Source organism: Carlito syrichta, unplaced genomic scaffold, assembly GCF_000164805.1.
Source record: "Carlito syrichta isolate Samal-C Ts95f unplaced genomic scaffold, Tarsius_syrichta-2.0.1 Scaffold302862, whole genome shotgun sequence".
Classification (NCBI taxonomy): Eukaryota; Metazoa; Chordata; class Mammalia; order Primates; family Tarsiidae; genus Carlito; species Carlito syrichta.
Window position 1 is genome coordinate 1,407,401 of NW_007246958.1, and position 24,218 is coordinate 1,431,618.

General features: G+C 40.3%; 1 protein-coding gene across 2 annotated transcripts in view; it reads right to left on the minus strand.

Annotated features, from left to right (window-relative positions):
- The window catches only part of RCAN2 (regulator of calcineurin 2), a 277,176-nt gene that overhangs the window by 252,186 nt on the left and 772 nt on the right, over positions 1 to 24,218 (minus strand). Inside the window, exon 1 of one of the 2 annotated variants that reach the window (XM_021711891.1) lies at positions 12,502 to 12,521. The exons of the other annotated variant lie outside the window; for it this stretch is intronic. The gene's annotated coding sequence lies outside the window, so the exon portion shown is untranslated. Of the gene's footprint in view, positions 1 to 12,501; positions 12,522 to 24,218 lie in introns of those variants that run through there. 2 annotated transcript variants of the gene reach the window in all.

Genomic DNA, 24,218 nt, shown 5'->3' on the forward strand with positions numbered 1-24,218 from the left:
CAGTCTTTCCATCTAGACTAATCAACTGCCACATCAATGCTGAGAAAAGGATCACAAGTTTCAGCATCAAGTTCAAGCTCTGTCACTAATAATAATAATAACAGCAGCAGCAGCAACAATCAAGTGCTTTGTTTTAAGGGCTTTATCTGTGTCAAATATAGCTGTATAGACTTGAACAGCTTACTCAAACTTTCCTCAAGTCTTTATCCTCCTATATCCCGTCCCCACCTAACAACATTCCACTCATCCTCAAAGCCATGTCTGAGATCGTGGCCTTCATACCCGGCTCTGAGGCTGTCCTGCACTAGATGAGATCCCCTCGCCACCACTAACTGCCATTGTTCTGTGTTTGTACCTCTCAGGATGCTGATTTCATTTTTGCCTTTTCTTCCACTCAATGTTGAGGGCAGGAGCTGTGACTTACTCACCTATATAACCGTCTGATATTTATTGAATTGAGTAAAATTCAAGAGGTTCTGAATTATTGACTCTCAGCTCTCCAACTATACTAGCTGTGCAAACTTGGGCAAGTCACTTAATTTCTGTGTTCAGTTTTCTCACCTGTAAAGGAGGAATGCTAGGAGTGTATATGCCTTATAGTGCTGTTTTGAGGGTTTGATAGCTAATAATGTAAGGCACTTAGAACAAAGACTGGGACACATCATGAGTACTCAATAAATCTTAACTCATATTAATGTTAACCATCTTAGTTCACAACACAGCAACTCTCCATTTCTCATCTGATACATGATCTCCTCCTTTCTTTCCTATAGTCACGGGTCTTTTTACATATAGAGGGGTAGTAGAGTATAGTGGTAAAACATGGACTTCGATGTCGGTCTGTCAGGTCTGAATTTTGGCACTGCCACTTTTCAGATGCGTGACCTTGGACATGTTACTGAATATCTCTAGGCACTGAATTCAATGTGAGGACCATAATGGTACCAACTTCAATGGGTTGTTCCATGGATTAAATGTCACATACTTTACCATTCTTCTCCCTCCCCCATCCCTAAATCCCCAAATTTCCAGTGGGTACTCTATTTTTCAGCTCTTTAGAAGAGATTGTACTTCCACAATGAGAAGCGCAAAGTTAGAAAGTCCCAGGTTCAAATGCCAGCTCCCCATCCATTTGTGACTGTCAATTAGGAGAAGATGGACTGATAGTTAAAGCTGGTCCTGGAGTCTGAATCAGAATCCTCCTTCTACAACAATTTGACTTTGTGATTTTAGGCAAATTAGTTTTGCCCACTAAACCTCAGTTTCCATGGCTATAAATTGGGACTACTGAGAGGTTAAAATGAGATAATCCTAGTAAAGAATTTAGTGCAAAGCCCAGCAGCTATAATCACTCGTGAAACATTAGCATTTGCCATAACCCTGCTTGCACATGTTCATCTGACTGCCCATTCACCTTTAACCACTCATCTGTTCTTCAGTAACTGTTTTACTTTCTACGAAAGCCATAAGTTGCCTTAACCCAGGGTTTAAGATGACTTTAGGATAAGAATAAGGATCACTGTCCTAAACCTTTCAATTTTATCAGCCCATCTTCAACCAAAATGGAACCTGAACTACTGAGCTTTCTAAAACAACTTCCCTACTTCAGTCTTTTAGTTTTACTTATCATTCTCTTTCCTTTCAGCACCATTTTCCAACTTAGATAAAAATGCTGTCAAGGCTTAACCACAGGCTCCAGGGTACTTCACAGTGAGGCCCTGACCCCACTACAACCGTGCCAATACCAGCAAGAATACTCCCCTCTGGGAGAGCTGCCCAGTTCCGCCTTTCTGCCCTCCTGTCTGCACATGTGTTGTTATTTACAACACTTGGCAAAGTGAACCAATTTATTGACGTTTTCACATCTCCTCCCATATGTTGAGCATTCTTGCTTCTTCCTGTAATGGCTGGCACCCAGCATGGTTCCTGATCTGCCATGCTGGCAAGACAAGTGGAATGTGATACCACCAGACTTTACTAGAGCTATTCTCCCCTCCCCCACTGCCTCCCAATACTAAGAGATGTCTCAGAGCCTTGCTCACCTTTGATGACCACTTTCTCCACTTGCGTAATTTCCTGCGTTTCACAGCTTCTCACTGTCTCCTGCTGTGTTAAATCCAGAAGGCTGCCTATTATTCTCTCTTCCTTAACTTTCATTGCCAGCACAATTCGCTCTGATCTGAAAGTAAGTCACTGCCCTGCTTCAGGTCATTCTTAAAATCCTTCCCTTCTTTTTATATCCTTTGGTTGAAGATGGTTTTTATCTCACCTCTCTCCCTCTCTCTTTTTTTCCCTAGCCAACAATTGCAATGCCCTTCAGGTTCCTATGGAAGCAAGTCTGATTGGATGTCTGCATTGCCCCCTCCTGTCTAGATAAAGCTGTCTGCCCTTGGCCTGTTCAACCAATGGCCCCAACTGAGAGACTGACACACGCTAGGCAGTTGTGTAAATGACTTCCAGTTTCTCTCTCCATTGTCAAAAAATCACAATTCAAGATGATCCATAATTCGTCCCCCACTTTCTGGTGCCATGTGTTGTTTACAAGAAAGAGCTGACCCAGATTCCAGCCTAGAAAAAAACAACCTGAAACCTTTATGAAACTCTTTTCTTGCCTGCTGCAACTGGAACTAGTTCCCCATGCCTCTCACCCCTTGTGATAGGCTTCTGGGGCAGAACTCTTACTGTGTTGGTAGTAAGGTTTCTGAGGAAGATCTGCAGAGGGTTTGGGAAAAGAGACTGAGCCAGTGGAGGAAATAGGCAGGAACAGCTGAAAGAGTTTAGTCATGAGTCTACTTTTGAAAACTGGTAACTTAACTGCTCTGGGCTCTACACTACTTTACACAAAAGGCCATGTTAGACATGAGATGGGAAGAGGATGGATATCTTCCTTCTTCAAAAGAGTCGATGGAACACTTGTGCTATGGTTTGAATGTGTCCGCTCCAAAATTCAGGTGTTAAAACTTAATGGTCAATGTGATGGAATTAAGAGATTAGGTCATGAGGTAATTAGGTCATGAGGGCTCCACTCCTTGTGAGTAGGAAGAAGACCCTTATAAAAGAGGCTTCATGTAGCGTTAGGCTTGCTTGCCCTTTTGCCCTCTGCCATGTGAGGATATAGCGCCCCCCCCACCCACTCTGTGGAGGACACAGCAACAAGGCACCATCTTGGGAGAAGAAAGCACCTCTCATCAGACAACTACACCTGCTGCACATTGATCTTGGACTTCCCAGCCCTCACAATTATGAAAATATAAGTTTCTGTTCTTTATAAATTTCCCAGTCACAGGAACTTTGTAATAGCAGTACAAAACTAACTAAGACAATTTGTAAGGTTAATAAACTGAAACCATTATAGTGGAAACTATGATCATCAAGACAATGGCCTCACTATTGCACCCTACAGACTCCTGATATATACAGTTATACCACTATGAGGGATCTATCTAAAATTCCAACATGACCTGGGAAGATCTTTATGTTAGAGGAGAGAACGTGGGCCCCTTCGCTTTCCCACTCTTCTAACCAATGCTAGCACCATCCCATATGTTGACCTGGAAAAACAGCTAACAACATTGAAGCTTCTTATTAAGATGTCAGAGATCAGTGTTCACTACTGAATTTCTAAAACCTAGTTCAGTGCTAGGAATGGATGAGGTGTGAAAGTCGAGAAACATTATTTTAGGTTTGTCTTTTTGAGAGAGTCTTGCTATTTGTCTCTTATAGTTAGTTACCTTATCATTCCACCTTTCAGATGCCAGGGTCTGGCACACAACTCAAGCTAAAAAATCTTCATTACATAAACCAAGTCAAGTCCCTATATACCCTCTCTTCACCAGTTCACTTACTTTTCTCATTTTCTATATTTCTTAAGACTGGTTTTATTATTTTCCTTCTTCCAAATGCAACTATTGTATTTTCACTTACAATGTACAATCACCTCTAATACTAAATATGAAACATTAAAACATGTAATAAGGGTATGGTTCTTAAAAGATGACATGGGAAGTATATAATATAAAAGAAAGGGAAAGTGAGTTCAACTGACCACTCAACCATGGTCTGTCTTGGCTTAGACTTGGTGAGGATGAAGTCTGTCTTTATCAAGCATGGCTCTCAGTCTTCATTCACTTCCCTCCTGGTGAATTTACCTCTCTTCATACATTTCATTGACCTCTCTACCAGAAGGCACAGATACCCTTCAGAATATTTTCACCAGTCAATCAAAACCTGTGCAGTGGGGTTATAGCATATTGCATTTTCTATATTTTACATGGGGATGGCCAGGAATATGTCTTTGATCAATAAGGAAAAAGGTAAGGATGGTTAGAAAGACAGAGTGTATGAAATAGGTTCAGAGGGAAAGCAGGAGGCAGGAACATACAACCTTACAGGTTGTGGAGAGGACTGCGGTTTTACCCTGAGATGGGAAAGCCACTGGAGGATTCTGAACAGAGGAGTTTCGTGAACTGACTTATGGTTTAAAATAATTCACCTGGAGTATAGAAGGAAGTTATTTGGAGTATAGATCAATGGAGCAAGGACAGACATGGGGGGCCTATTAGGAAACTACTGCAGTAATCCAGACAGAAGATGATGGTGATACAGACCAAAGAGGTTAATGAACTGAAACCATTATAGTGAAAACTATGATCATCAAGACAATGGCCTCACTATTGCACCCTACAGACTCCTCCTGATATATACAGTTATATACAGTGAGAAGCAGTGGGAGCCTGGGTAATTTTAATATACTAACAGTATTTGCTGATAGATTCAAAGATAACACCAAGGTTCTGGCATGAGTATCTAGAAGCACAAAACTGCCACTTACTAAGATAGACTGTGGAAGGAGTGAGTCTGGAGGAACGAAATCAGAAGCTCAGTTTAGGACACATCAAGTTGAAGATTTCTGTTATTCATCTAAGTGATGAACAGTTGGTGCCAAGAGTCCTGAGTTCAGAAGCCAGGGGAATATCATAGATGACACTTACAGCCATGGTACTGGATGAATGAGTTTAGTGAGAAAAGAGGTCAAAGGTCTCACCCATGAAACATGCCAGCATTTTAGAGCAATAATGTGCCATCTCATGGGGGTGTATTGTAAGGATTCAATGAGGTAATACATGTAAAGTACTTAAAATAGTTTAGAAACCTTCTTCAACAATCAACAACCAGACACACACATAAATATACATGAACGTGCGCTCACACATAGGCACAACTCTCACCACCTGCTAGCCTCTACCTCCACTAGAACACCTGTGCTAGAACCCAGAGACCTGAAGCTCTTGGAATTCTCCTTCACAATGCTTAGTAAGGAGGGCAGTCAGGAAAAGAAACCCTTGTTCTCACTATAAAGACTACAGAGGAAAAGGTTATCGTGCGTGTATTCCAATCTGGAATTCTGAATATTTTCCCACAGCAACATAAGGAACAAGATCTCTCAAATCAGGAATCCTATATTTTACACCAAGTACATCATGCATATAACAGGGTTTTGGGCTAGTCTGGAGATTTGGTCATAATTTATGATGCTTCTCTAGGAAAATGTATCCCAAATTCCCAAGTACCATAATAGAAATCCACATTTTAAAAACTACAGATTTTCCTAACATAAAAGTTCACATATAAAGTCTAAAGATGGATGTATTGAGACTTCCTTTTAATAGCAATGTTATAGACCATATAGCTCTATTTTAGTTACCTAACCAAGATTAAAAGAGCTGAACAATAGTCCTTTTGTAGCTCCTGTGTTAGTTTAATCCCTATCAAATCTCTCTGTGCTCATTCCCCAGTGCTTGGCCAAACCACAGAGAAGACATTGAAAACAAAATTCTCATCATGCATATTTCTCCATTATAGCCCTTACCTTTCCATACTATGTTTAGTTGCCTCTCTTCCCAATGAAATTCTGCAAATTCTGGGTATGTGTATCTTGCTCATATTGTGTCTCTGGAGCTCAACATTGTACCTAGTACCCAGTACAAACTAACCAGAATTTCTTGGATGAATGAAGGAATAAAAATTCAACCTTGGTCTTAGCCCACCCCAAGGCACATCAATCTCCTTGAAAGGAGAAGGAACTCAGAGGACATGTCAACTGAGTTAAGTCAATCAACTTCAAAGAAGGGTGCAAGAACACGAGACCTCTCCAGAAGTAAAAAGATATGGGAATTTATTCCCAGAGAAGAACTACTAGGGTGCCTTTTTGTAGCCCAGGGGGAGAAAAAGCCTTCATGGGACTAACTCGAGGTTGGTTCAGATACCAGCCTTAAGCTTCAAATTGTGTCTGCCAGATGATTGTACTTTTTAATTTGACAATGTGATTTTCCTAGGTTCCACAGCTTTGAACTCTTAGGAGCCATGTTTTAGGACAGTTTGTTTAGTAATACGCATGCATGTTTGTGTTTTTTGATAAGTCATGTTTAAATGCACATATACATTTTTGTGTTCTATTAATTGGTAAACTCCTAAAGCATATCAATGTTTTTCTCTCCTTTTGCCATAATCAATCCTCCACGACGGTCAATTAGGACACCACTCTATAACTTCTCAATAACAAGGATGACATCACACACACACACACCACACACACACACACACACACCCCTATCTCAATACCTAGCATTCAATAGGAACTCAATAAATGTCTAATGAACTAAATTATCCAACTGGTTGTCTAAGCTATTTTTTCCTTCTCTTTACTCTTTTTAACAATAAACAATAATGTATAAATTACCAATAACATTTCATAATTGTAATGCACTAGAATCTTCCATCACTACCAGAAACCAAATGTGATTAGCAGCAGCATAGAAAACACATCAATGGTAGTGCTAATACAGTATATGCCCAACCAGTTTATGACCTCAGTAGTATTTTCGTAGATAAAACCATGTGTTTCCTAAAGCTAACTGCATTTTTAAACCTAATTGTTAGATAAATCAATGACAGATTTTTATAGCGAATAACGAAAGACTGCTGACTACCATTCAAGTCTGAATAATTAATTATAAATATTTATGGATATTAAATCATTTTCTTCAGTAATTTTATTATTTAATGGCACTCGTTATATAACCCTTCATGAAAGAAATGAGGATGAATCCATTAACTTTTGAATATCACATATAAACTCATACAGTCCTCTTCTAAAATCATATGTTGAGAATCCACTGTGTACAAACTGCCCTGATGCCTCTTAGATGCTTTAGAGTTGGACAGAAGGACACGTCCTGAGGCACTGTGATTATGCAGGGACACTCAGGCCACTGATGGAGGTGGATATTGAAAGAAAAGATGCATAGGTAGGGCTCTGGAGACTCACTGGGAGGGATCCCAGTTGGCAGGGCAATCAGGAAATGCTTCCGGAACAGGCTGTATTAGAGAATAGATAGAGAAGAATGCAGTAGACATTTAGAGAAAGGGTAATAGGAGGCAGAGGGAGAAAATATTCTAGGCTGTGAGAAAATCTTTATTAAATACATAGAGGAGGGAGAGCTTAGACAACAGGAAAACTACAGGTGTCCAGACTGACACATGGGGAAGAGGTAGGATGAGGCCATATTGCTATGTACCTTTTATAAACAAATCTGCTTCCAGCTCAGTAGATAAGGATCAGGGGTGAGGAAGATGGTTGAAGAAGTGGAGTGCTATCATAAGGAACTCATTTTAACAAAATTCCCTGGTAGCTCAGTGAAGAGTTGAAGAGGGTCATATGGATGGACGGCCACCTGCATAGCCATCAACAAGGTTCTGCAGGAAATGATGGAAGGTTTGGAAAGGGGAAGGGAGGTGGGGATAGAGAAGGAGGAGAAACAGGAAAAACCTCACAGAAGCATAGAAAGTGGGTTTAGGGGAAGGAGGACTGGTCCATGGCATCAGTGCTATGTGAAAGTCAGGGAAGCTGAAGGCTAAGAAAGAACTTTGCTCTCCAGATCGGAGTTCCATGGCCTTCAAGAGCATGGTTTCAAAGAGGAGGGGGAAAAAAAGATAAACTGAACAATATTAAGGAGTGAGTAGCTGAGGAAGAAACATAAACAGAAGGTCTAGAAAAGTGATATATGCCAATGCCCTGCCACATTCTCAGGAGAGAGTCAAAGCCTATTTTTCTCTTGGTGAACATCATCTATCTTATTATTTTAATACATTTTTTTCCATAAATCAGGAAGTTGTTTTAGGCATTGTTGGGGACTTCCAAGTCTTTGTCGAGGTATTTTGTGACATTGCTCAATTTTTGACACACACTGAGTCAATATGAGTTTCCTGTTTCTCTGTGTAAGAATCCCTCAGAAGTTCTGGAGATGTTTCCTCTTAGTCCAGGTAAATATCTGAAAACCCTTTATCTCACTGAAGTTTATGTCCAAAAAACTATTCAAAAATGCTCAGAAAGCTTTCAGAAGCATCTGTGTCATTCAGTGGTAAGAAATCTCAAAGTGTGGAACTGCTCTTAGCTTTAGAATTTTTCTGCTTTGCACCTAATATCATTATCCCACAAAAAGTTTTGTTCTAAAAATTTCTTTTCAAAATTTAGACATGGCTTCAGTCTATGTCCCGACAGGGAAGGGCTCCACTTGTTAAGGGATGAACATGATTTGGGCCCACATTTCATTCTTAGCACCCAGCATATGTCCTAGGGGGAAGCCAATGACCACCTGTTGATCTCTGCTCACTTGAAGATCGGTTTGGAGGTGAAGTCCTTCTGCACATGGCTGAGGACTCTCTCTCAGGGCTCTATGACTATCAGATAAGGAGGAGAGAACTCTTCTAATAGTTGCATGCTGCTTTCCTCTATTTCTGCAGCAGAAGGCAAGAGTAAGCACAGAGAACGTTGTCAAAGAATCTCTTCACTGTTTTCAAGAAATGCTCATTTATGCAAGCTTCTGGTAGTTGAAAGTCGTGTTCTGCTTAGACCCAATAATTTCTTGACAATACAGCACAGAGGATAGGTAGTGAATCATTATGCTCATAGCAGGGGGCCGTGGGAAGGTACATGCTTCTTGTGGAATGGAGACTTGAGCAGGCAGCGTGGGAAAGAGCTGCGGCTTCCTTTTCTCCAACATCAAGTCACTCGATGGAAAGAAGGATATATATATATTTTTTTAAGTTGGAGTCTCACTCTGTCACCCAGGCTGGAGCGCAGTAGCACATTCACAGCCACCCCAGCATCGACCTGCTGGGCTCTGGCGATCCTTCCACCTCAGCCTTCCAAGTAGCCAGAACTACAGGTATATGCTACCATGCCTGGCTAATTTTTTTATTTTTATTGTAGAGACAAGGTCTCACCATGTTGCCCAGGCTGGTCTCGAACCCATGGGCTCAGGCAATCCTCTCACCTTGGCCTCCCAAAATGCTGGGATTACAGGCTTGAGTCACTGAGCCCAGCCTCCCTAAATCTTGATTGTTCCATCTCACCAGGTCAAAACAATGAGGGAAAAAACAACCATAGTATTTTTTGATATATTGGCATGCATGAAGTGAAAGATAATTTTGAAACGCTATGAAACATTATTTTGATGATTAGGTAGAAAACCACCCAGTGAATACTGATAATGACATAATTAGAATGCTATCAACAGTCATTTAATATATCCAAAAATTCAAATAATAATTCAGGAGAGCTTGTTAGGTACAAGATGCTTATCCATGGGTGATGCAGTAGTGAGTTATAAAACATGATGCCAACCCTCACTGACTGAATCTTCAAGGTGGAAGTCTCCTGGTATCATGCTGTGATACTGTAATATAATAAGAACCATATATTTTGGTCTTTGTCCAAGGTTCCTGGCGCACAGCTCCCAAAACCCTTGCAATTTCCTAAGTGATTAGAGTGAGAGGAGCAATAGGAGGATCTTTTGTTCAAAGATTTGGTCTTTTGTCCTAGTTCCTGAAACAGCTCAGAGCAGCTGAGAGAGATAAAGGTCAAAATCCTCTGTTATTTATAATAAGTCCCTTTCAACACACCTTAGTTTAGGTTAAAGAGGGGTTGTTCAGAAGGCCCCTAGATAACCAGATGGAGCACTGGTTGCCAGGGGAACCAACCATGTAATTGAAGGGTTGAAACTTTCAGCCTTTCCCCCATCTCCAGGGAGGGAAAAGGGGCTGCTGGTTGAGTTGATCACCAATGGTCAATGATGCAATCAATCATACCTAAAGAGTGAACCCTCCATAAACACACAAAAGGACAAGGTCTGGAGCACTTACGTGTTGTTGAAAACATATATAAGCCAGGAGGATGATGTACCATAACTGTGTTACACATGGATAGAAATTTCTGAACTCGGGACCCTTCCAAACATTACCCTATGTATCTCTTCATCTGGCTTTTCATCTACATCCTTTAAAATCCTTCCCTTTTCCCTCTCCAACTCTGGTAGTTAATGACACATGGATTCTATTGGTTCCTAATAGCTTATTTACTAGACACAAAAAATCAAAAACAGGAAAGCAGGAGTAAAAAGTATGAGTTGGTTACCTTTTCAGAATAAAATTATAGTGAGCTCTTCAAGGTTCAATTTATAGAAAAATGATAAACAGTCTGTACCACTTTGGGATAACATACATAAATGCTAGTATTAAGTAATGTAAAAACCATAGATGCAGAGTGTTGTCACCTGGCTTGGAACTCTAGCTGTGTCACTTACCAGCTGTGTAGCCTTAGGCAGCTTATTTAACCTCTTTTTGCCTCAGTTTCTTTGTCTGTCAAATGTGGATGAAGGTACTGTGAGGACTGAATGTCATGAGTAAAAGGCTTAAACTAATACCCTGCACATAAGATCAGGATCAGTGTTACCTATTAATACAGATATTATTTCCTGAAAACAGATTTTGCTAGATATATTCAGAACTGTGATGAAGTATAAAAATAAGGTAAAATTAACAACTTCTACAAAATCAATGCCATTCTTTCCTCCCTTTAGTCAGCTGAAAACCTAGCTGTGACAGAGGACCCATCCATCTTGCCATCCTTAGGATGGAAATCCCTTGCAGAAGGCAGTACAGTTAAAAAGAAACCCAGAGAAAGGGAAAGAGCAGCTCCTGCCATAAAATGGCGAACTCCAAGCATATGGAAATGTTTGATGAGCTGGTGGTTCAAGCTCTTCCTAAGGACGTCCTGAAAAGTTATTGAATGACTTTACCCTTAGAGACGATGAAAGTAAGAAGTCCCACAGCCCCTGCCTAAGAATAGCCCTACAGTGAAAAATAAGTATTAAAATAATAATAAAAACCACCACCAGTGGTCATGTTCACGAGGAGGCTATAATAAACTGTTGCAAAGTCTAGAATGTACAAAGGATGAAACAGCAGGCAGCAACTTCAGTGATCATTTTGCCTAACCCCTTAATGCTATACATCAGAAAACTGAGGCAAAAAGTCATTAAGAGAAGGTCCAGTCTCTCACAGGGAAATCACAGCCAATCCAAGACCAAAGTCCAGCTCTTTGGATTTGCCACTCTGTGCACCTGACAATATTCTCTCTGCATTGTGCAGGCTGCTGTAGAATAAGAATAAATAATAATGGTAATAATAATAGTATAACAAACACTTGTAACACATTTCTACACATTTTATTAAAATGGAAAAACTTTATTAGAATGTTAGCTAACAGGAGAAAAGTGAGTTATACACAGAAAAACATGTTCCCTCATTTACGTCCTCTGGGCCACCCAAGGTAGCACTGTTCTTAAGCTCCCTTAGTTTGCCAGCTTCCTTGGCCTCTACTCATAAGTCTCACCACATGTTCACATGCTATAAAATTAGCCTCTCCTCTCTTTCCTTCAGATCTCACTATCCTCTGTTCTAAAGTCTTACTAGGTACTAGCCATAGCCAATACCAAAGAGTTAATAAGCATCAATGCATTACCAGTTATTACCTCCTCTCCGGGTATCTACATTTAACGGGGGCTTGTCTTTTCTTTACTCCAAAATAACTAATGCAGTCATTTTGGACAGACTCAGAGACCTTTTAAACCAGAAGCTTTTAAAATTTCAATACATTGTCATTATCGTCTCTGCTTAGGTGGGGCTGGTACTACTTCCTAGCCTCAATTCACAAATCATGATGGTGGTAATAAGACAATGATTACAAACCATGGGTGATGTGCATACACAATTGTCAGTCATGAGAATTAGGACAAAGAAACAGAGACTGTAAAAGCACCTTGATTGACAAGGCCAGTGAGAGGTGCATTAAGGAACTACAGCAATGGAGAGTTTCACCAAAGGTCAGGCTTTAACTGTCCTAGATGATATTTGCAGGCTGAAAGGAAATGTCAATGCCTTATCCCTCAAGAAAGGCTTGGAGTGGGCAGGCCAGAACCCTGGTAGGTGTGGGAACATTTTGTAAGTGGAAGGTTTTCATTCTGTAGTGCAGAATAATTCAGTAGGCTCAATTTTGAAAAAATGCACAGACCACTTTGTGTGTGTGTGTGTGTGCTGGAGTCTCACTCTGTCGCCCAGACTGGAGTGCAGTGGCACACTCCCGGCCACTGCAGCCTCGACCTGCTGGGCTCCGGCGATCCTTCCGCCTCAGCCTTCCAAGTAGCTGGAACTACAGGCGCGCGCTACCACGCCCAGCTAATTTTTTGATTTATTGTAGAGATGAGGTCTCCCCAAGTTTCCCAGGCGGGTCTCGAACCCGCGGGCTCATGCAATTCACTCACCTCGGCCTCCTAAAGTGCGGGATTACAGGCTGAGCCACCAAGCCCGGCCTGGACCACTTTTTTTAAGGGAAAAAATTATACTGTTCCCCTCCCAATTTTGATGTAAATGGTTTTTATTATAATGATACTTAAATATGTACAAAGGTCAAACTAAGTTCTTATAGTTTCAGCTCCTCTATAACCATCTAATGGCAATTAAATGTTCTAGCCAAAACCAAGTAAGCTGTAACATCAATTCAACTCAAATGAACAACACTGACAATATTCAGATGATGATGTTTTGCTAAATGTAACTCTCCATTCTCATTATGACAATGATACCAAAAGCTGTAACGCAGGTGTTTTGGAGCCCACTCACTGTGCTGTACGGCCCTCCTCCCACATTTCTTCATGCACAGCAAAACTAAGCACTTAGTGGACCGGTGTTCTATGCAGTATGTGGCCTTCACTTGAGGCAAGTTACATAATTAGTCCACCGTTTATTCCCATAAGCCCATGGCAACCAAAATAACATTGGCACCAACTTGATTGTTAAAAATCCTACCAATTCAGGCAACCGAACATGCAGTCATATTATTCATTATGAAGTGGTCATCTAGATGAAAATCTATTATTTTAGATTAGCATGGGGAAATTTTTACGAAACAAAATTTAAAATTTTATCATATGGAAGTTTTATACCCTTCTGGCATGAATACCTCTACAAATCCCACTTTGATGAAGAGTAGTGGGCTGTGGAGACAGAGATCGTTGGTGAGTCCCATTTGCACAACAGGCAAGTTACTCAACCTCCCTGAGCCTCAGTCTCCTCATCTAAAAAACATCAGGATAAAAACAGAACCTACCGCATAAGGTTGTTGGGACGAAAATGTGTGATAATATGTGGAAAGTCCCTAGTCCAATGACTGGTGCTTAATAGTTACTCAGTAAATATTCACAATCATTCTTGGTTAGTTGCTTTATATCCAAGTTCCACAAAACAGGAAAGAATGTACCATCTTACCAAAACAGAAGCATTTCAAAATAATTTGAGTTTGAGACAGAAGAAGCCTTTAATACATCTGCCTGCAAGAAATTCAGACAGAGCTATCAGTCACATTTGGTGCTTTGCTACGTAATAAAGATGTGGTACTAGGTCATATTCTGGAGAGAATAGGCTTGTTCACATACACAAAGTGAAAGTAGACAAACATCTTGGAGAGTTACTTATTTGTATAGTAAGCAATTGTGTAAGGAGAACAAAGGCTTTAAAGATGTTTGAAGGTGTTGATATCTTCAAATTTGTGTTTCTGAATGATTTATGAAGAATATAACAGGTAGAAAGAATAGCCAATTCATTCTTACCATTGATGGGATACCCACCAGATATAGGTCATTGTGACAAGGGCAGCAGGAGTCACAAGGATGAATGAGTGTTCCCTGGTCTTTACCTTAGGGGCACTTACTGTCCAGGGAGACATGCAGGTAATCACATAAGAAGCTTAAGGTCTACTGGACTCTATTTTGCTAAAGACTACCCCAGTGGCTAGTACAACACCTTGTTCATAGTAGAGATACATAAACTAATGAATTATATGAGTGAATGAGATACATAGGTTAGACTATGTATGTGCTATAAATACAGGCTCAACAAAGAAAGAAGGCTCTTTTGAGGGTTCAGGATTGGAAATACGGAGGAGAAGGAATTTGAAGGAAGACTTGAATTTTAAGAAACAGAGATAGGAGAATGTCCAACCATAATTTTACATGGTTGAAATATTCTCTAAATTGGTTATCGATTAGTAAGGCAATTCTAACTCTGATTAGTATTATATCTAGCATTTATAGAGCTCTCCATATCTGCAAATTGTATGCAATTGCTTCTTAGTTTGTTATTTATTACAAAGACTTTTGATTTATTTATAAACAACCTGGTGGTTCATTATTTATTAGAATAGGAAACTGAAGAAATAATATCTGGTCTCTAGCAGCTGTGTCTCAATTATTACTATTGGTCTCCTGGGGTTCTCTAATAAGTAGCCATAAAAAGTCAATTTGCAATTAGGAAAATAAATGTGTATATTTGGCAGCATTTACATTGCCGTGATTGACAACAGACATGACTGACAGAAAATGTACAATGTCAAAAGAATAACTTCATCATGGTATTAACATATTGTTTTTAAAATAAACCATTACCAATCCTAGGATGAGGAAAGAAGTATAGGAATAGTGTGTTTAAACAATGATGAGGACACTATAAAGGCCGCATAGAAATAGCTAATAGTAAAAATTCAAAAACAAGAAGAGGTAAAAGGACTGGCCTAGCCAAAAAGGCAATCATTAAAACTGAATTAAAAACATTTGGAGGGGCAGGAGGGGGAAAAATTTTGGAGAAAAAATTATTATCTTAGAGATGAGCTCTCACTCTAGATAAAGAACCATTTCTAGATAAAGAACCATTTCTAGATAATAAACCTAGGTTAGATGCTCATCAACTGGCCCCAAATGACTACTATGTTCTTTTTCTAATATTAAAAAAATTATTCTTCAGCTAAGTGTTTATATTCTATCATCTGGATATCACTCCTTTTTTGAAGGAGGAAGAATGTGTCTTTATTTTCAAGCCCTAGGATCACTGAGATAAGGCATGAGAAGAATGGAAAAAGAGGTTAAAGGGAAAGTCCCTGATCACGTCTCTGGAAACAGAATAATTCAAAGAAAACTCACGCTCGATGCAGGATGAAGGAGGAGGGAAGCATTATGACTTGTTGGGAAATCTACCACATTAGGCTCTCAGATATATGGAAATGGGTCCTGAACACCAATTAGGCAAAGGTCTCTAGTTCTTTGGACTTTCTTTCCTATAAGATACGCCCTTGAAATTTAGACTGTCACAGAAATACCTAGGATTGGTTTTCATGAATATCCATTAAGATATTGCTAATGTTGCTCTGATAAAATAACCTTCTCACAGTATCACACCTTGGCTTGACTTGTAAGACAATAGCCAGGAGTGGTTGTGAGGACATGATTGATGGTTGAACTAGAGGAAGAGGTTAAATGAAGGGTAAAACACTGGAAGTTTGGCATATGTTTGGTTCTTATCACACCAGACATAAGTTTTTTTAATAAGTATAGTCATACTTGCATATGTGAGATTTTAAAAGCCATTTTAAGGAATAAAACTAGAAGCATTATGAGGAGCTGCCACATTTGGAGACCCTCCTGGTCATTCCATGAGTTATACATACATTCTCTTCAGCACTTGCCACATGGCCTCCTGGGAGCTGTCTAGTTTAATAAAAATAAGCAGAGGGCTACACGGGTGAAACCACATACCTGGGATTCCCTGTAGGGCTACTGTGGACTGTCTCATTTCCCAGGTAACCTATTACTGATTTCATGAGAACATAATTGAACCCATCTAGAGCCATCTTAAATGTCTCGATGTCCCCAGTTTCCATTTTAATCATCTGAACAGTTTTCATACAGCCCGAAGGAAGCGGTTGTTGGTTTGAATGAAGGCAACTGGGATTCAGGAGAACTGAGCAGGGCTGTTCAGTTTTTCCATTCCATCTCACCTCGACCTAGAGCTAACCCTTCCAAATCTGCCTGCACACACATGCAGGCTGTAAAAGCCTTCCTTACTGTCCAAAGCAAAAAACACCAGATCTGCCAGTGTGGTTGCAAATAGAATGAGAAGGAAGTCCCTTCTACCTACCTGCAATATCTCAGGAGGCTAAAACCAAAGCAACATACAGGACGTGAGTCAAGAATTCCCATGGAATCTTCATGTACTGTGGTACTTAGACACAAGGTTAGAATGCAAGCCTTTGAAAATCTGATCGGGCAAATATTTCAATACAGAGTTTCACCTAAATGTCACCTTGTCAAATTTTGAAGTTTAATGCTAAACACCAGCTGTGTGTGGAACAGAAGTCCCCAAGAGACAGCAGGAAAATAAGAAAATAAAGGATACCAAATAAACATATTTTGTGATACATCAGTTGCTGAATATCTTCCCTAACCAAGATTTAACCCTTTTAAAAAATAAATGGCTGTTTGTACATCATAAAAATTCAAATGAATATCATTAATGCTCACAGCAGGAAAAAATTAATATATTCATGAATTACTACTTTGTTTTCACTTATCTTGACAAGGCTAGAAAATTTTGGACTTGAGCAAATAAAATTTTGTTTGAACTATCATTAATTTATCGGGATTCATCACCTTCTATTTCAAAATGTATGCATTGATACCTGTAATCAAGTAATTTCTTTCTTAACAAATTATAAAACCCCAAATAGAAGTATAAATTGGACATTGATTTGTCCAGGCCAGATGCTGAGCGGCTAGCATTAATAGTTACAGAAGTCAAAACAATAAATAAATTATACTAATTTAGTCAGTCTTTCAGATAATTTTATGGGGGAAAATCATTCAAATTGACTATTCGCCTCAATAAATTGGCCAATATAATCAAAACACTGTAGTCAATATGGTAGACTAAGAGTGAATGAAGACCTTTTTGCTGGAAAGACTAACTTGATTAGTTATCAAATTAAAATTCTAGAATAGTGACTATGTAAATGATTTTTAAGGAGTTTCCAACTGGTTATCCTAGTTATTTATTCAAAATGGTTTTCTCTACACTGCGTCTTACTGAGTAGAAGGTGAAAAAGACACACTTGTCTGAAGCTTGCCCACAGGGAAAGGGGAGCCAGTGGAAACCCACTAAAGCAACAGCAGAACTAATGCAAAATAAGTGCCCATATTGGCAGTCAATAGTTCTCAGGATTTGAAAACTGTTTTGCTGGACTGAGAAACCAGAAGAAGCAAACTGAAGCAGTTCTCACTTAGCAGAGGTTGCTTTATTCCACTTAATGCAAGTCAGCGTTAGCAGCTCAACAGGCTGCCATGACAGCTGTCAGTGGTCAGGCCTCACCCAGCCTGTATCCATGTGCCAGGTCACTGATAACAGAACCATCAGGAAAGAAGTCAAACCACAAAAATCAAATTTCCTGCAAACATGCATGCATGTTAAACCTACCAGATCCCCACCCACTCATCCTTAACTCCCAAAAAGAAAGCCTAGCATCCTTGAACCAATTGTTAGGCATGAATATTTCCAGAGTGGGGCTTATCTCTGGAAAGCACAAATAGCTTCCAGCCCTTATCTTCACCAAGAAGACTGCTTACAAGGAGGACAGAGGTGAGACTTGCATCCTCATGCATTGCTGCTTGTGGGAATGTTCGTACAACCCCTAGGAAAAGCAATTAAAAGCAATGTCAATATATAGGGAAAACCCTGAGAAGTTCCCTCTGTGTGGGTCAATAATTCCACTTCTTCCAATCTATCCCGAGAAAATAATCCAAAATATTTTTAAATTGTGCTTAAAGATATTTGTCAAAGTATTATTTATGATATTTTGAATAATTGGGAACCATATAAATTTTCAACAATAGAGGCATCTGTAAATAAATTATGATAAAATTATACATGGAAATGCTATACAGCTACTGAAAACAATGCTCAAAATTTATTGATCTTACACAAAAAAAATTATTTATGATGTTTGGTGAAATACACAGGACACAAAATTCTATATCTCAGTTCCATAAAAATACACATATGAAGAGATTGAAAGGAAATACGCCAAAATGTTAATGTAGTATCATTCACTCAAGGTAATATGTGTGATTTTAATTATTTCTCTTTATACTTTTTTGTGTTTTCCAAAATGTGCATAGGAAGCACTTATGTCTTGAAAAAAAAAACACTAAAAAAAATAAGAGCAGAGGACCTCCAGACTCCCTCTGAGTGGACAGATCTCAGCAGACACTAGGAAATATTTCTAGTCTTCTTGAGCAGACTCCAGCCTGTCACCACACTTGAAGTCAACCCTGGTGATGACTTCTTGCACTCCACATCATGCCTATCCCTTCTTTGACCTTGGCTTTGACTTTCAGTCTTCTCTGTTTATACTAAAACATCCCTCTGGCAGTTACCTCTTCTCTGCAAACCATGGTCTCATTTCCTCTCTACCAGCTAGACCCAGTTCCATGTCCTGATCAGCCTCTGCCTGTTCCAGTTGGGCCCACACTTGGTACTGACAACAAATATGTTCCCCTTGAAAAAAACAGTTCTCTGTACCAAAAAAACAAAGCAAGGAAATACGACATTCTTAATGCATTATATAAATGCATTTTATATACAGCGTGCCTCCTTATTCTCACAGCCATGATAAATACTAGGCCCACCTATGACTTATCTCTTGGGAGATCCTTATTGTGTCAATCATCCTTGACATCTGTGCAGATCCCTCCATTTTCCAGTGCACATTCGCAAACTCATAGCATGCCACCTTTGTACCTCTGTAAAGTGGGGAGATTAAGTATTATTTTCCTAATTGTATAGATAAAATTGCAACTCAGAGATCTGAGTAGCTTATTCCCCTGATTCTCAGGGTGTGCTCATCTGTAAATAGTGATGATAATACCCACCTCGTGGAGTTGCTGTAAGGATTAAATTAGATATTGTATGTAGTATGCTGAGCAAAGGGTCTGGAACAGGGGCAGCATTCAACAAATGCCAGTTCCTGTGACTGTTAGGTCAATGGGAAGCTCACGGTCACATAGCTGGGAAGTGACAGTACCAGAACTGGAATCCAGGCCTTTTCATGCCAAGTTCATGCTTTTTATATTCATTCCCAACATTGTAAGAGAAGTATGAAGGCATGGCCCATGCCCTCAAAGAACTACTAATATTTTGTAGCTGGCCAATCTCAATTATGTGAAATAATAAAGCAGTTATTCCCAAAAAGAGCTAAGGTAACAGTAATAAAAGGACCTAGCTCTATAATTATACAGCTCTTTTATCCAACAGCTACATTAACATTTTTTTATGCACACATTCCAAAACGTAGGAGCCCAATTCTTCTTCTCTCGCTTTAAAGTAGGTTGAATATGGAAGATCAGAAAAATAAAGCCATTTCTATCCCTGCTACAAAAAAATGTTTTCTGTGGGCATTCTCAATTGCAGGAAGTTTCAGATATTTTTGGAAGTATGTCTTTAACTTCTAGAAAGTCTCACTCGTGGCCACACATAATATTTTGTAAGGAATTTTAGAAGTTTCAGATGAGTTTACAGCTACTTCCATCTTTTAAAAAATCTCTCAACTAACTAATTTAGCCTACAACATGTGACACCTGGCAACTGGTAACAAGAGAAAAGACACAACGACAGTGAACGTTTTACAGACAGAGGCAGAAAGCTCTTCAGGAAGATAGAAACACAAGCGTGTACATAGACACACACTGAATAGGAAGTCATTCTGTCCACTCTATAGTCTAGGCCTTAACAATAGAATACAGGATGACCAATCCTAGGCAGCTCTTTTCCTTTGCAGTAATATTGGCTGACTTCCTTATGAGCTGGCAAAAGAAGAGTTCAAATTCTGTGCTGTGGAATGTTGAAGTGTCTTTATATCTAAGAGGGTAATTTATTAGCGAATACTTGAGAGAGTCACATTTGATTTTGATGTGCCATGTGTTTTTTCATTACCATTATTTCTTTCTTTCTTAAGTAAATAGATGATACTCAACTAAAGGGTGATTCCTATCAAAACTACGAAGTAGAAACGTTTATCTTCAGAAACATTCTACCATCCCCTTCTACATGTCTGTTATCTTGGGGCAAGAGGTGGGACTCCCATTTTCTGAGCACCTTCACTGAGGCCATCTTGTGTGTAAGTACCTGGTTTAAAGTATCTATTTTAATCCTCACAACAACATCACAACATGTGTATTAATCATTCCAGTTTTTCAGAGATGAGGGAACTGTAGTTTAAATAACATGTCTAAAGAAAGTGATTCGTGACTATAGATATGCCTCTACTTTTAATGCCAATGCAGCATCCCCCTTCCTGAACCGGACTCCCCCACCATCAGACACATGCATTAGCACCACAGGATGGACTAGTTCACACCAAGTTGTTAAGAACAAGTTACTGTTTGAGTTAATCCTCTTTGAGGTGTCCCTATTCTAAGAGTGACCAGACAGGTAAAATCTTAACCCAAACCAGTGGCCCTAGTAATAGAATTTGAGAAAGGACAGCAGAACTTCAGAATACTGAGACTCCTTAGCATCTAGCCAACCTCTTCTTGCATGAATATACAGATTTAAAATAACTAAAGACTTTGCAAAAGTCACCCAGAAAATCAGGTGCAGAAACCATTCAAAACCAGGACTCCTGACTCTGTGCAGTACTTGTATATTCAAACCTACAGAAACAACACCACCACCAAAAATACACATTCCAGGATAAATAGAAATTATTTCAATGCCATTCATTCACTGGCTATTCAGAATGCTGGCCAGAGCCTGAGCTTCAAGCCTGGGTGCATCTCTTACGAACTGTGGGATCTAGACAAGGTATCTTCTCTTTACCTTGGTTTTCTTGACATTTATTTGAGAACAACAAGGGTATCGGCCTCATGAAGTCAGTGGGAGGATCAAATGTGATAATCCATATACAGTTCTAACTTCATTGTTTTCAGCATATAATAACTGAAAAATGTTAGATATTATTATCATCATCATTATTCTTACTATTAACTACTAGGAGCAGTTCATATAACTGAGTTCATACATTCAGTTTTGGGGAATAAAGGTAAAGATAACTTCCTGCTACCAAGTTCACCTTCCTCTTTTTCAAAGGCAGCCCTAGGCAGACTAAGAAATGAAAGGAAGTAAGATCAGTAGAAGGTTAGCACCAGCAATGAGAGTAAAAGTGCCTACTAAGCATTTTCCCTTGGTTGCTCAAAATAAAATTTCTCCAACTTTCTTATTTACTTCTAACTCAGTTAAAAGCTTGACCATCCATCTAGACATCTAAGCTTCTCTTTCGATATGATGTCACAGTTGGTGCCCAAGTACCACTGATTCTCCCTCTGAAATGGCTGTCTGTAGATCTCTTCTCTTTCCCCCAGGCCATCTGGTTCAGACACATTGCATTTTATTTATGAAAATATGTATTGGCATGATCGTTTCATGATCTGATCCATGACAGTGGTCTAAAATCTGAGCTCATTCCTCTTTGCAACCCCCTCTCCTCGCCGCCTCCAAAGTCATTTTTGCAAAATAAAAGATTAAGTCGTTTTTCCTATGAAAGGCTACATGGTCTTCCCTCTGTAGCAGGATATTTTAACAGCCCAGGCTCACTGAAACCTCCCTAAACTCTCCTGCCTCTCCATCTCAAAACACTTTGGTATCTTTTGAACATGATCTTTCTGCCACATGTGTATGTTGTTCCTTCAATGTGGAACACCCAGCCCCTTCTCTTAAGAAAGGAGGTCTCCTACCACCTGCTGGGATCCAGTTCAAATGTGAACTTGTCTACAAACTCTTCCAGATTCCTTCCACACTTCCTTCCCTTGGCTCCCACTGAACTTGTTTCTATCTTCATTAAACACTCACCATGATGAATCATTATCATTTATTTTCTTATCCTTCTTTTCTGCTGGGTTCATTTCTGGGAGGTATTGGCCTCATTCTTTTAGCCTCTGGCAGAGAGCCTACAAAGCACACAGTTGGTGTTTAACAAATAACTACTGAATCAATTGAGTAGATGGTATAGAAAGTAAAATGAATAGGAAAATGAGACTTCATTGACTGCCAAAGTTGGTCTCAATAAAGAGAATGCCAGTTTCTGCGACATATATATGACTATCTGCAAATGATTATGCAAGTGCACTTAAAAGAGTGTGATGTGTACTTGCAAACGAGCAAGCTCTCAAGTTCTCACTTATGTTTGTTGAATGCTCATCGAGAGAGAGGGAGAGAGAGAGAGAGGTTTTCTCAGATTCAGGTGAGTTCTACAAGACCTGCAAACACTAGGAATTTTGAAAGCTCTTGAAACCCTGCAGCTTTAGTTGGACTCTTTTCTTTCACAAAATTCTATGGCCTAGACTCAGGTTGTAGGTGCTCAATAAATGCTGATTTGCAGTGGATCTGAGAGCAAAGTGCAACTCACATTTTAGACTAATTGAACTCAGTGACTGGTCGTACTTAATCTAATAGCTCTACAGCTAAAGAAAATCAATGAGTAGACTGAAAAGCAGCCAAATGCTCACTCCCTTGCCTCCTCCTCCACAGTCAATGCTGACCTGCTTCTTGACCCTTTCCAGCCTCTTTGCATTTCCAACTCCACCGTGCTGGCTGCAATGGAGGAGGGTAGTTCGAAAGTGTTGCCCTGTGCCTGTGATATCTTTGCCCTGTGTTTTGAAGTTAGTGCAATAAAGGACCTTAAAAGTGTGAAAGTTGGATTGCACGGTTTAAAATGCCCTACTTTTCCTAAAGCTTCTGTACGATAGGTTAAGTGGAATTCTAGCGGAAGGAAGGAAGAAGTGCGAGCTAGAATGCTGTAACATCCACATCCTTTCATCTCCAATTGTGAAAAGTGGTGGGAATGGATATTAAAGGGAGCCCAGAAACTTTTTTTGTTTTTTTCTAAACTGAACCTTTAAAAAAAATCCTTTGGTAACAAACTCATTAGATGTCCACTGAACACCTCTGTCTCATTGTAAGAAACAAGAACGATGCACAGCATACACTCTGCTGTAATTCATTTTAGGATAAGAAAAAGACAGCAAGCCCTAAGAAAATAAATCATTAACTAAAAGTCAAACCAAGGCACCCCGGAAACCAGCGAGACCAGGAGGCAGCAGAGGGATCAGGCAGCTGGGATCTGTCCAGTCCCTTTGGTGATTTCTGGGGCGAAGCATCCCAGTGGCAGGACGGACTCAGCACACTGCGCTCGCGTCCATTTCACTTTTCAAACTTGAAGTTATTTTTAGATGACCCAAGCCTGCTAATCCCAAGCAGGACAATTCTTAGCCCGCTGCACCTCAAAGCACCTTCCACCTCTCCAGTGCGTGGCATTGGGAAGAAGCAGTCTCTCGATTTTCTCCTTTGCTGAGTCCAGCCAGCGTCTTCTCACCCCCTCTCTTTGCCTCGGTCCGGGGATCTCAGGAGTGCTCGCTCCTCCACTTAGGCACCTGCTGCTGCTACGCGGAAGGCGAACCCTAGGGCTACTAGGAATGGGAAAGGGGTTCCTCGAGACTCGCGCCCCCTAGAGGGGATCACGGGAGACCTCTGTCCCCACAGGCGCCACCAGGACTGACCCCCGCATCCGGAGAGACACCCCCACCCCACCCCCGCCGCTCCTGCCCTGTCCCCGAGCCCGGCGTCGCTTGCCCGCCCCCTGCCGCGGTTCCCCGGCAAGATGAGGGCGCCACTCGCAGTCCCGGCGGGACTGGGTGCAGGGGCGAGCCGGGCCCGCACGATTACATAACCGACCTGATGGGCGTCTACTATGAACCCTGAGGCACGGCGATTCGCGCAGCCCGCGAGGTCAATGCTGAGGTAGCCGTGAACGTGTCACTGCACTCCATCCTGGGCAACGGAGTGAGACTCCGACTCAAAAAAAACAAGCAGATAAATAAATAATAAAACATTGCGGTGATGCCAAGGTGGTCTTCTTAGTATATAAATCGTGATTGTTCTTGATC